The following is an 11,542-nucleotide window of genomic DNA, read 5'->3' as shown; positions in this document are numbered from 1 at the left end:
GCATAAGCTCCTCTCAGTGATATATCATCTCCCCACGCAATGTCGTTGAATACATGTAAGCCGAGGGATGTAAAGAGCTTTCAATATTTGTTCGTGAAACTTGTTCCGAGAGTACATAAGCACGCGTTTTGGTATTACACAATGTGTAATACAACTGTATGTTTATTAAACGGGTGATCTCTTCACGGGCAAGTAATAAACATCGTTATCATGTTCTGTGGATAACATTATTCCACAGGTGGTTTTGCAGAAAAAGGTTTAGGTAGTCAGATTTATTTATTTATCGTTGTTAACTGTAAACATAGCGTTGCTATCAAACCAAGAAGGGCGACAAGGGTGAAGCTTGCATTCGAGCCTACGACTACAGTAAGCTGTTGTCTAGCAAGCCACCAAAACTCAGTACTTTACTTGTAAGATTTACTTCCCAGTTAACTCACACATTGATAATGCTAACAATAATCCCAGTAAGGCACTTCAGTTGGAGCAGATTAAAGTTTACAAACAAAACTTTGTGCTTTACTCTGATACCCAACTATTATGTACACTGTTAAAATAAGAAACGCACTGGTAGACTTTTAGTATGTTTATTGTACCTAATAAAGTCGATATATTTAATTTAATATCATAGATACAAATATGAAATTTTTAACCTCGGTAGTCACATGTTATCGTTGTACAAAGACATTGAAAACTGTTTATTGTCATGTCACATAAGGCCACGAGGTTGCGCTGAACTCAGTTTATCGTGTGACCGCCCCGGGCAGCAATTACGGCTCTGCATCTCCTCGGCAAAACATTTTGATTTACTATATTATACCCAATTAGTATGTATTTACATCAATGATTAACTTCCCAGTTATTTGTTTGTTTGTTGTTTAACGCTGCACTCAGCAATATTCCAGCTATATGACGGCGGTCTGTAAATAATCGACAATCCAGTGATTGACAACGTGAGCATCGATCCACGCAATTAGGATACGATGACATGCATCAACCAAGTCAGCGAGCCTGACCACCCGATCCCGTTAGTCGCCTCTTACTACAAGCCTAGTTGCCTTTTACGGCAAGCATGGGTCGCTGAAGACCTTTTCTACCCCGGATCTTCACGGGCCAGCTTCTCAGTTAACTCCCCAAGACAGTGTAAACTTTCAAAAGATATCGAAAACAATAATAAAATTTGAGCTCTTTGCTCACATACAGTAAACTACGGTAATAAGAAATTAACTAAAAGGAACCACTAATTTTAGTTCGTTATAACCGTAGTTCGATATATGCATATCTACAGCATATAAACAGCAAATGGACAAGACCCCAAAACAGTTCGTTATAAGCGTGTTCGTTATATACGTAGTTTACTGTATTTTAGCCAACAACAGGCACTCGTCTCCTGTCAAAATGTCTTACTAGCTTCAGTGATTCTAACCATTCGATGTCCCGGTCCCTAACCGTTATTCGATGTCCCGGTCCCTAACCGTTATTCGGTGTCGCGGCTCTACTGGTTTGTTTGCGATTGGATGTCCGGGTCCGACACTAACTCAGACGACCTCTAATGTTGTTTATTTGTTTTGTTTAACCGGATATTGCTGTGATCATTCTACTGTTCATTACGGACCGGCGATGTATTTGTACGAAAATATAATATCTTTAAATTGTTGAAATAAACAGAATAAACAAACTTTAACTCGCTTTAACCATATTTTTATCGCATATACTTATATATGCGTATCCTATACAGTAACATTAACGTAATATTTTACATTTACTATGATGACTATATACAATATACAATATAAGAAATATATAGAAAACATAGTAAGCCCACCGGGGAATTGAGTTGATTGATGCTCGTTATGTCAATCACTGTATTGTTTGGTTCAGACATGATTATTTACAGACCGCCGTCAAATAGCTGGAATATTGCCGAGTATATCGATCCATATACAAGACGGCATCTAGATGTCGTTACCCCGGTTTGACGGTGACTGTGCTTGTCGTAAGAGGCGACTAACGGGATCGGGTGGTTATGCTCGCTGACTTGGTTGCTGCATGTCATCGATCCCAATTGCGTGGTTCGATGCTCATGATATCAACCACTGGATTGTCTGGTCCAGACTCGCTTATTTACAGACCGCCGTCATATAGGTGGAATATTGCTGAGTGCAGCGTTAAACAATAAACAAACAAACGGTCTGACGCTCGGCATAAAGGGATAAACTATAATATTGGCATCAGTACGGACTAGTAAAAGCAGCCAATACAGAGAGAGAGGGAGAGAGACCATGTTCACCTCTGTATGAGGCTGTTATTATATTACCTTCACATCTAATTTCTAAATGCCGCTCAATAATCCTATCAAATGTTCATTTAAATATTTCCTAACATCTCACATGAAGAAGATCATCGTGTTAAAACGAGACCCGACAGAGTAGTTACAACACGTGACCTCGACCAGCTGCACGTGCGCTCTGTACAGATTCTCGCATCCACAGCGTCTCACAACGGATTTGGAAGCGGTATAACTTCCATATAAGCTTTTTATCAAGTGACACGGTGAGTTTATTACTTGAAGACACCACACACACCTATACGTGACCACGTGCAGACTGACACCTTTTTTTTGCCGGCATTTCAACTCAAAACACGAGACATCGTTCTATTTACGGACATTAACAAGTTGGAGTTGCCTCCCTTGGAAGGCAGCGCGTACACTCGGACAAGGCTGCAAGGTGCGGGCATGACATGCATGTGGAAACAGATGATGTTTGTGAATAACAACGAAGTAGCAAGCAGTTTGAATCAGGTATTTAAGTTGATTTTACGCTCTGAAATATAGATATTAAAATGTATTCATCGGTCAGAAGAGCGATCGTTAGTTAGACGCTACTTTCTGCTAGTCGGGTGCTGCACGAACATCACAACAAATGATTTGTGTTGCCCCGGAAAGTAGGTCCAACTTCACGCGGCGACAGATTGTTACAAACAACCCATGCAAATTATTGACTGGCAGGTGTGCAAATTTTTAATGTTTCTGAATTAGGAAATGTCATGTTTTTAGGTTCGACCTTAAGTTTGGAGTATTTTGAAGCTACCCTGACCTATTTATTGCCAAGTCGCTGCGCCACGTGATCACGTGCCATGACCTGAGTACTGTGATTGTCGCAGTCAGACGAGATGTCAGTGTGACATTACTGAGTTTGGCTTTGTTGGTTTCATTGAGTTTTAAGGACAAAAGTGACATTATTTAGACTAGTGATTTTGAATTTTTTTTATGTTGTTTTGAAACATCATTGTAGTTTCTGGGTAAACTATAAAGACAAATTACTCTCATCGACTTTTCAGAAAATATATGTTTAGGTAAGATTTATCCGCTTTATATTAACGTTAAGTTTGACAATTCTTTTTATATTATTTTTGTTGAACATGCATTGAAAGAATTGTATTTATTTGTCAAGTGTGCCACAGTGCAGTCATAAAGATTATGTAGGTATGACCTTTGGAATTATGGCTCCCCTGAAGATTCCGGGGTAGAATAGGTCTCCAGCAACCCGTGCTTGCCGTAAAATGTGACTATGCTTGACGTAAAAGGCGACTAAAGAGATCAGGTGGTCAGGCTCGCTGACTTGGTTGATGCATGTCATTGATCCCAATTGCGTGGATTGATGCTCATGATATCAATCACTGGATTGTCTGGTCCAGACTCGATTATTTACAGATTGCCATCATATAGCTGGAAAATTGCTGAGTGCGGCGTAAAACAACAAACCAACCAACCAATTATGGTGTGCCAACTAAGAAAATAATTTTGATCTTTGTTGATTATCAACATTTGTTGAATGTCACTTCAGACAGCTAGATAGTAAGCAGTTGTGGTTTTGAAAGTTTGCTCCCGTCCTTTCCATTGAGATAGATATAACCTGTATCCTTTTCTGAATACCCAAATTTATTTGGCCAATCATCCAATCAATAAAAGGCCAGACATCGACTGTTCTGAAGCATTGTTGGCAAACAATAACCGATAACCGCCAAGCCTGCTCTACTTTGCTCGCCTTATTCCGTGTGAAAAGCTTCTGCTCCAGTGACCACACAGCATGTGTAGGCTTATCACGTGACCAGACTTTCCTCTTGTTTGTTAACAAATACACATATTCTGAAATAAGAACAATACACACCTTTCAGTGCACTTTACATATTGTTGTCCATGATTATCAGTGTTCGAAATGACACGTGAAGATCCGTGGTAGAATAGGTCTTCAGCAACACATGCTTGCCGTAAAAGGCGACTATGCTTGTTGTAAAAGGCGACTAACGGGATCGGGTGGTCAGGCTCGCTGACTTGGTTGATGCATGTCATCGATCCCAATTGCGTGGATCGATGCTCATGATGTCAATCACTGGTTTGTCTGGTCCAGACTCGATTATTTACAGACCACCGTCATATAGCTGGAATATTGCTGAGTGCAGGGTTAAACAACAAACAGTGTTCGAAATAGACATTGGCCCATAAGCCGGGGCGGACAGATTTGATCCCGGGTTGATAGTTATAAATTTCAGCAGGCCCTTACAGCCTGCAGTTTATTTTAAGCTGTAAGCATGGAAAATGAATCATAACACTGAGACTACTTAGTGAAACAGGGCCCAGCTTCAAAGTACTCCTGGGGGCACGGGTGGCCCAGTTGTCTGAGGCGCCGCGATTCACTGTACAGAGTTGCGTCCCTTGGGCATGCCAGAAACCTATGATTGTGGGTTTGAATACCGGTTTGCCCCGATTGTTTCTAGGTTTTTGAGCACCATACCCGTGCTCGTGGGTTTCACCGAAGTGGTAAACGTCTGAGACCTGCATCACTTCGGGCTTTCCTCCCACATAGGTCTGACACGCCGCGATATAACTGTAATACTGTTAAAAGCAGCATTAAACCCAACTCACTCACTCACTCAAAGTACTCCTGTCGTTAACTTTTTCAACACGGTAGGCCAGTGTACCACCAGCCACGCTGTAGCCACATGAAAATAATATCTAGTTTTATGAACCTAAATGATATATCATTCATTTATTAAATCTATCAATAATGTATTTCATTTCAATTTGTCATATTTTATCAATAGATTTAAATTTATTAAACGTTTTTTGCAATGTTATTGAAAAAAAATCATATGGGACAAGGTTCGACAACGGGTCCAAATCGGACATGTCTAAAAGCAATATAAAGACGTTTCAAGCAAATTGGTTATAAATTAAATAAAGTAATAAATAAGATCAATGATATGTCCATGAAGTTCCATATTTTAAACATAGTTCACAATTTCCTGCTTATAGCGTTCAAAATAATACGATTTAACCAAGGACCTTCATCTAAATCTGAAATACATCATACTCGAGGACGGTATCCATTACTATAATTTGATTGGCTGCCTTTGGTCATGTGCTTGATTTTGATATTAGATTATGACAAAAGTGCCTTTAGAAACCAATTTCTATCAAACAAATTCGCATGTTACAACTACGAAAAAATTCCTGGCAAGGTTTTGGGAATATTGTTGATGCTCGGAGCTTTCTAACGATACCAAACATCGAACAAATCTTTGCACATGTATTTTATTCAAAGCTTTGAAAATGGAGGTATTTCTCAGTATTTTCTCATGTCACAGAGCGGAAAGCCACTATTATCAGGAAATATGTGATGATAGATCATACTTAAAATTCTCTTTATCATCAATTTCCAATTACTTTAACAATGAAAATAAAAAAAATATGAAATCTTAAATTTTCGCCATAATTTTCACTGCCTTAGTGCTTAATCTAGTTGTTATGAATGTGTAAGCTTAATTTTTATTACAAATGCACTTAATTAAGTTATTAAGGCATTATTTAAAAAATGTGATAACTATAACTTTCATATTTGGATACAGTAGGATTAGACCTATAAAATGGTGTATGACATGGAGTTGCCAGGTGTTTTACAAGCAGATAATTTCATTTATAAATGTAGGCTTCCACTATCACCACAGAGTCTCTGGAACCTCGATATGAGAGCAGTAAAAGCTTCTGACGTGTGTGTTGTAATTTATATTGCAAGAGCATGTCACCCAGCTTCAGCTAATCTCATTAAAATCAGATCTTAGATTTCACTACCTCTTAACAAAGATCTGAGGACATCCCACTGCGGGTCATGTCAGAACGACCTTTCATCTGACCAATCAGATCATCGCTTAGCAGATCATGAAAGTGACAGTTGGAATGTGATGTTTTATCGTGCAACCTCGAAAAAATAACACACACAGGGTATTCCGAACGACAGTTATGGACTTTATGTCTGTATTCATAAAATCTTGACCATCTATTAGCCATTCCAGAATGTTCTTTTGTTCAGTATTAAATTTTTTAATAGAGTATATGTCAAAATATTTTTCAAAGCGTAGTTGCCAGTTTGAAACTCATGCCGTAAAGCTCGATTAAGCTGCCTTCTGATTGGCTATTGCCGACTTCTTGTTAGTTATCCCATTGGTCGGTCAAAGTTCGCAAAAGTTCGGTCTGACGTGACCCGTAATGGGATGTCCTCAGATCCTTGTTTAGCGGTAGTGAGAACTAAGATCTGATTTTAATGAGATTGAGCTTCAGCTAAAATGTTTGGGCCTACAGTTTTTACACTGGGCCTACAAGTTTTACACTGGGCCTACACTTTTTACACTGGGCCTAGTTTTTACACTGGGCCTAGTTTTTACACTGGGCCTATTGTTTTTACACTGGGCCTATAGTTTTTACACTGGGCCTATAGTTTTTACACTGGGCCTATAGTTTTTACACTGGGCCTACAGGTTTGAGACTGGGCCTACAGGTTTTACATTGGGCCTACAGTTTTTACACTGGGCCTAGATTTTACACTGGGCCTATAGTTTTTACACTGGGCCTAGTTTTTAGACTGGGCCTAGTTTTAACACCGGGCCTACAGTTTTTACACTGGGCTGACAGGTTTTACACTGGGCTGACAGGTTTTACACTGGGCCTACAGGTTTGAGACTGGGCCTACAGATTTTACATTGGGCCTAGATTTTACACTGGGCCTATAGTTTTTACACTGTGCCTAGTTTTTAGACTGGGCCTAGTTTTAACACGGGGCCTACAGTTTTTACACTGGGCCGACAGGTTTTACACTGGGCTGACAGGTTTTACACTGGGCTGACAGGTTTTACACTGGGCCTACAGTTTTTTCACTGGGCCGACAGGTTTTACATTGGGCTGACAGGTTTTACACTGGGCCGACAGGTTTTGAAATGTGCTGGCCATTCAGCCATCAGTTTACGCTCCTGAGTTTCAGACACTGAACTCAGGGTAGTTGAGTGATTCCATGGCTTCATATGGCCGAGGCATTTATGTTGTAATCTTGGCATTGATAAACACTGGCTTCTTATCCAATAGAGCTTGCAATTAGTATTTTGTCACTCTTCCATATAATAAAAATTACGACTTTCTCTTCAGTTTGCATCTAATAAAAACATGACCAAAGCGAGATATTCTGCACAGTGCTTAGGTTGTTGGCTTCGATGTGCGGAGCTCTATTGTTTTGGTTTTAGAATTAAATCAGGCATGAACTAAAGGTGTGATGTCACACTCGGAAATTATTTAATACATGATTTAAAATCACACAGAACCGTCAATGTCCCGTCTCCTTTAGGACCTTTCCTCTATATTGGTCCTGTCATAAGTGAAATACAAGTTGCCTGAAAATAGCCACAGCATTAGTTATAGATATAACAGTATGCCATGGCAAGTATTTAATTCCAATTAGGGAATTTTTACTGTCATATGCTTGAGACACTCACTTGACGGTTCTGTGTTTTTAAATAATGCATGAAAAAAATTTACAAGTGTGACTTCACATGTCCGATTCAATTCTCAAACCAAAACAATAGAGCTCTGCACAGTGAAGCAGACAACACAAGAGCTGCGCAGAGTGAACTGGCTTCAGCCTTGTTATTTATTGGAGGCAATTGAAGAGAAATCTTGTGTATTTTCCAAAACAAAGTTAGCTTGTCTGTTACCATCACGGTTTCCCCTTGTCTATTTTTAGTTCCAGGATATAACATTTCGCTTTGCTTCAAGGATGAATATATATTTGAAGCGACTTAGTCTCCAAATATTTAAAAAAAAGAGACAATTGTAGCTGTACTTTTTGTGAAAGTCTGAATGATGTGTAAATCTGACTAAGTTACTCCAGAGATGACATCATTGCATTGAACATGATGTTGACAGGATTAAAATCAGGTAAATTTCATACTTTTTTTATTTGTTGAAAGTTGGGACTGACAGAAATTCAGGGGGACTGGTAATTTTTAGAGTTTTAGAGTCCTAATGGACTGGCAGTTTCAAAAGCCATTGGGAACTCTGGAAAATATTCTAAAATGTGAAAAGTTATTTCTATTTGTGTATTTATCCTCCATGTTAAGATCCAAATATCAACCTCTAATTAGGTTTTGATAAATCCCTGCTGTTGGATAAAAACTATCCTTTGGGGTGATTTACTGATAATTATAAAATTTATTTGCCATGTACATGTATATGCATATAATCACGTACGTACTACTTTCAGAGTTTACAAACAAACATGGTATAGTGTATTGTGCTGTAAGATTTAGGGCGTCCGGGTAGCCTAGTGGCTCGTCACGCTCGTCACGCCGAAGACCCGGGTTTGATTCCTGACACATGTACAATGTGTGAAGCCCATTTCTGGTGTCCCCCGCCGTGATATTGCTGGAATATTGCTAAAAGTGGCGAAAAAACCATATTCATTGTAAGATTTAATAATTACTTTAATCACTTTAACTTAATATTTCTTGTCAATAATTTGGTTTAATGAATAATATTATGTGTCCCTCAGGACGCGACATAATTTTATTCTGCATCCATTCTATACATTTGTGTGTACTGGATGCACATTTCTGATTGTGGTAAAACTAAAACACTGATATTATTATCTTTAGTCTTAAACATCCAACCAATGTGATACAATACATTGTTTTACAACCCCCGTATCACGACACATACGACAGAGCTACAGATAAGCAGTGTAAAATACTCCCCCAAAATATTCAAAACCCAATTACTTTCAATTAACTTGCATACATGCAGTAAATGAAAAACTCAAATGTATAAAAACAACGTGCGTTAATACCCAATGAAGCTTTTTCAGCATGTGTACAAAGGAGCTAATTTCTGAAACACAATTACGAGCTAATTTGCTTTCCGAGTCATGCCTGTATATTTAGAACAATTATAGACATCTAAAACATTATTTCATTTTTTTTCAAAATCTTAAAATGTTCACTTATTTTAGGAAAAACCCAATAGAGTGATGAATAGATGAATGAAAAAATATTAGTTACCCAATGAAAAATATAATAACTCAATTAAAATCGAAACCCTAGAGTAAAAACTCAATTGCTCAAAATGGTATCTGGAGCTCGTATACGATACACTACATTACAAGTAATATTGCTGTAATGTAACAACTGTCCAACCAACAGCTTCCAGCCCCAAACCTCTACATCCCAAAAATTCTACAACAATTCTAAAACAAAATATCATGTCCCAGTGCATGTAGTACTGACTGCATATTACCTATTTGTGGAATGGAACACCCCAAAATAAATAACAATAAGAACGTATAAAATATGTGTTAAAATTCTTTTAGACAGCCTTTTGTTACATGTATTGCATGTATGTATAAAAATGCATTTATTCATAGCACATTGAATAGATATTCCACATTTTAAAAAACCCCATTGTTTTGCTCAATAGTCATAGCACAATAAAATGCCACTTTCGAATAGCAAAATCTCATTAAGCCCAGATTCCCGACATGGGTACAATGTGTGAAGCCCATTTCTGGTGTCCCCCGCCGTGATATTGCTTGAATATTGCTAAAAGCGGCGTAAAACCATATTCATTCACTCTCACTCATTAAGCCCAATGAGTGTTTAACCAAGAGGTACATGGCGACCAGCAGCATCCAAGAACTCCATGGGCGTCTTCTGTTCCTTGTCTGACCTGGTTCCAGAGGTGAACAAGGCTGTTGTCACAGGCCTCAAAGTTTAAATTTTTACCATGTAGCCATATGGCTACAAGTATCTTTTTCCAGGTAGCCAGTGGTAAAATCAAGAAGTCAAGCCAATATTGTAGGTAGCCAAAAGCATTTGAAATGATCTTTTATCAACTGACTATTACATGTACAAGTCATAGCACTACTCTTGGAATTGTATATTAGTGGAAACTGTACTTGAGTTTTGTTATTTGTGACTCAAACAATGATGCAATTTATATTTATAGATTATATGGGTATGTCCTTGCTTATCCAATAAACTATCAACTAAAATAAAATGCTAATTACATTAATATTTATGCAGAGCTCCAGATAAGCTGCGTATCTGCGTGAAATACGCATCAGAAATGCAGAAATACACAGTAAAATATAATCAAGCGTATCAAATACGCAACGAACATTACAGATACGCTACAAAAATAAAACTTGTACGTATCATCAAAATATTGTGAAGTAACCCTGCGTATTCGATTAGCAAATCAGCAACTTATTTTTAAATTATAAACGGGCATTCCGTCAACCTTGCTAAACTCCACGATGACAGTTACATCATGATCATTTGCCATCACACTTTCTTTTGGAAGTATCGTGGTATTTTTGAGTCCTATAAAGCTCTCGAACCCACACGACACCAGTTTGCAGGGACTAGAGGAATAGTGTTTTTAAATATTTAACTTAAATACCCACATGTGTAAAAACTAGTGGGTAACAGAAATTTGAATACGCAGATAGAATTACTGATACCCAATGATTTTAAAATGCATGGGTAAAATACCCACAACACCAAAAGCTTATCTGGAGGTCTGTTTATGCATTTCAGTTTATCGTTGACTTTAGGAGGAATTATTTGCGAGTACAATTAGAAGCAGACATGTTTATTTTGTGTCTACATATGTGTAGCAATAGAATTAAGTCGCCACAAGATATTTTTCAAGGTAGTCATTTGGCTACCTCTGAATTTTAGACAGTAGACAAATTGAAATTTAGGTGGCATTGGCAACCGTTTTAGTCGCCATTTTTAGGCCTGCTGTCATCTTCTCTATAAACTTGTTTCCTGCTTGGCTTGATCCTGTGTAGCCTCGCATACGTTGAGTCTGTTTGTGTCTGAGCTGAGATCTGTGTAGGCTATAATATGTGGCACGTCCAGTCCAAATTAACAGTGTCTAGCAGTACCCTGACTGGGCCTGTGAAGGTCCGGGGTGGAATAGGTCTTCAGCAACCCATGCTTGTCGTAAAAGGTGACTGTGCTTGTCGTAAGAGGCAACTAACGTGATTGGGTGGTCAGGCTCGCTGACTTGGTTGATGCATACATGTCATCGATCCCAATTGCGTGGATTGATGCTCATGATATCAATCACTGGATTGTCTGGTGCAGACTCGATTATTTATAGACCGCCGTGTATATAGCTGGAATATTGCTGAGTGCAGGGTTAAACAACAAACAGTGT

General features: G+C 38.4%; 1 protein-coding gene across 4 annotated transcripts in view; it reads left to right on the top strand.

Annotated features, from left to right (window-relative positions):
* The window catches only part of LOC124120161, a 44,058-nt gene that overhangs the window by 11,823 nt on the left and 20,693 nt on the right, over positions 1-11,542 (top strand). For 3 of the 4 annotated variants that reach the window (XM_048398116.1, XM_048398115.1, XM_048398113.1), the window contains exon 1: positions 2,389-2,800. The exons of the other annotated variant lie outside the window; for it this stretch is intronic. The gene's annotated coding sequence lies outside the window, so the exon portion shown is untranslated. Of the gene's footprint in view, positions 1-2,388; positions 2,801-11,542 lie in introns of those variants that run through there. 4 annotated transcript variants of the gene reach the window in all.

This window comes from Haliotis rufescens, unplaced genomic scaffold (genome assembly GCF_023055435.1).
Source record: "Haliotis rufescens isolate VD_foot unplaced genomic scaffold, xgHalRufe1.0.p SCAF_18, whole genome shotgun sequence".
NCBI classification, from domain to species: Eukaryota; Metazoa; Mollusca; class Gastropoda; order Lepetellida; family Haliotidae; genus Haliotis; species Haliotis rufescens.
Note: the sequence above shows the minus strand (reverse complement) of the source record. Positions and strands in the feature narration are given on the sequence as shown.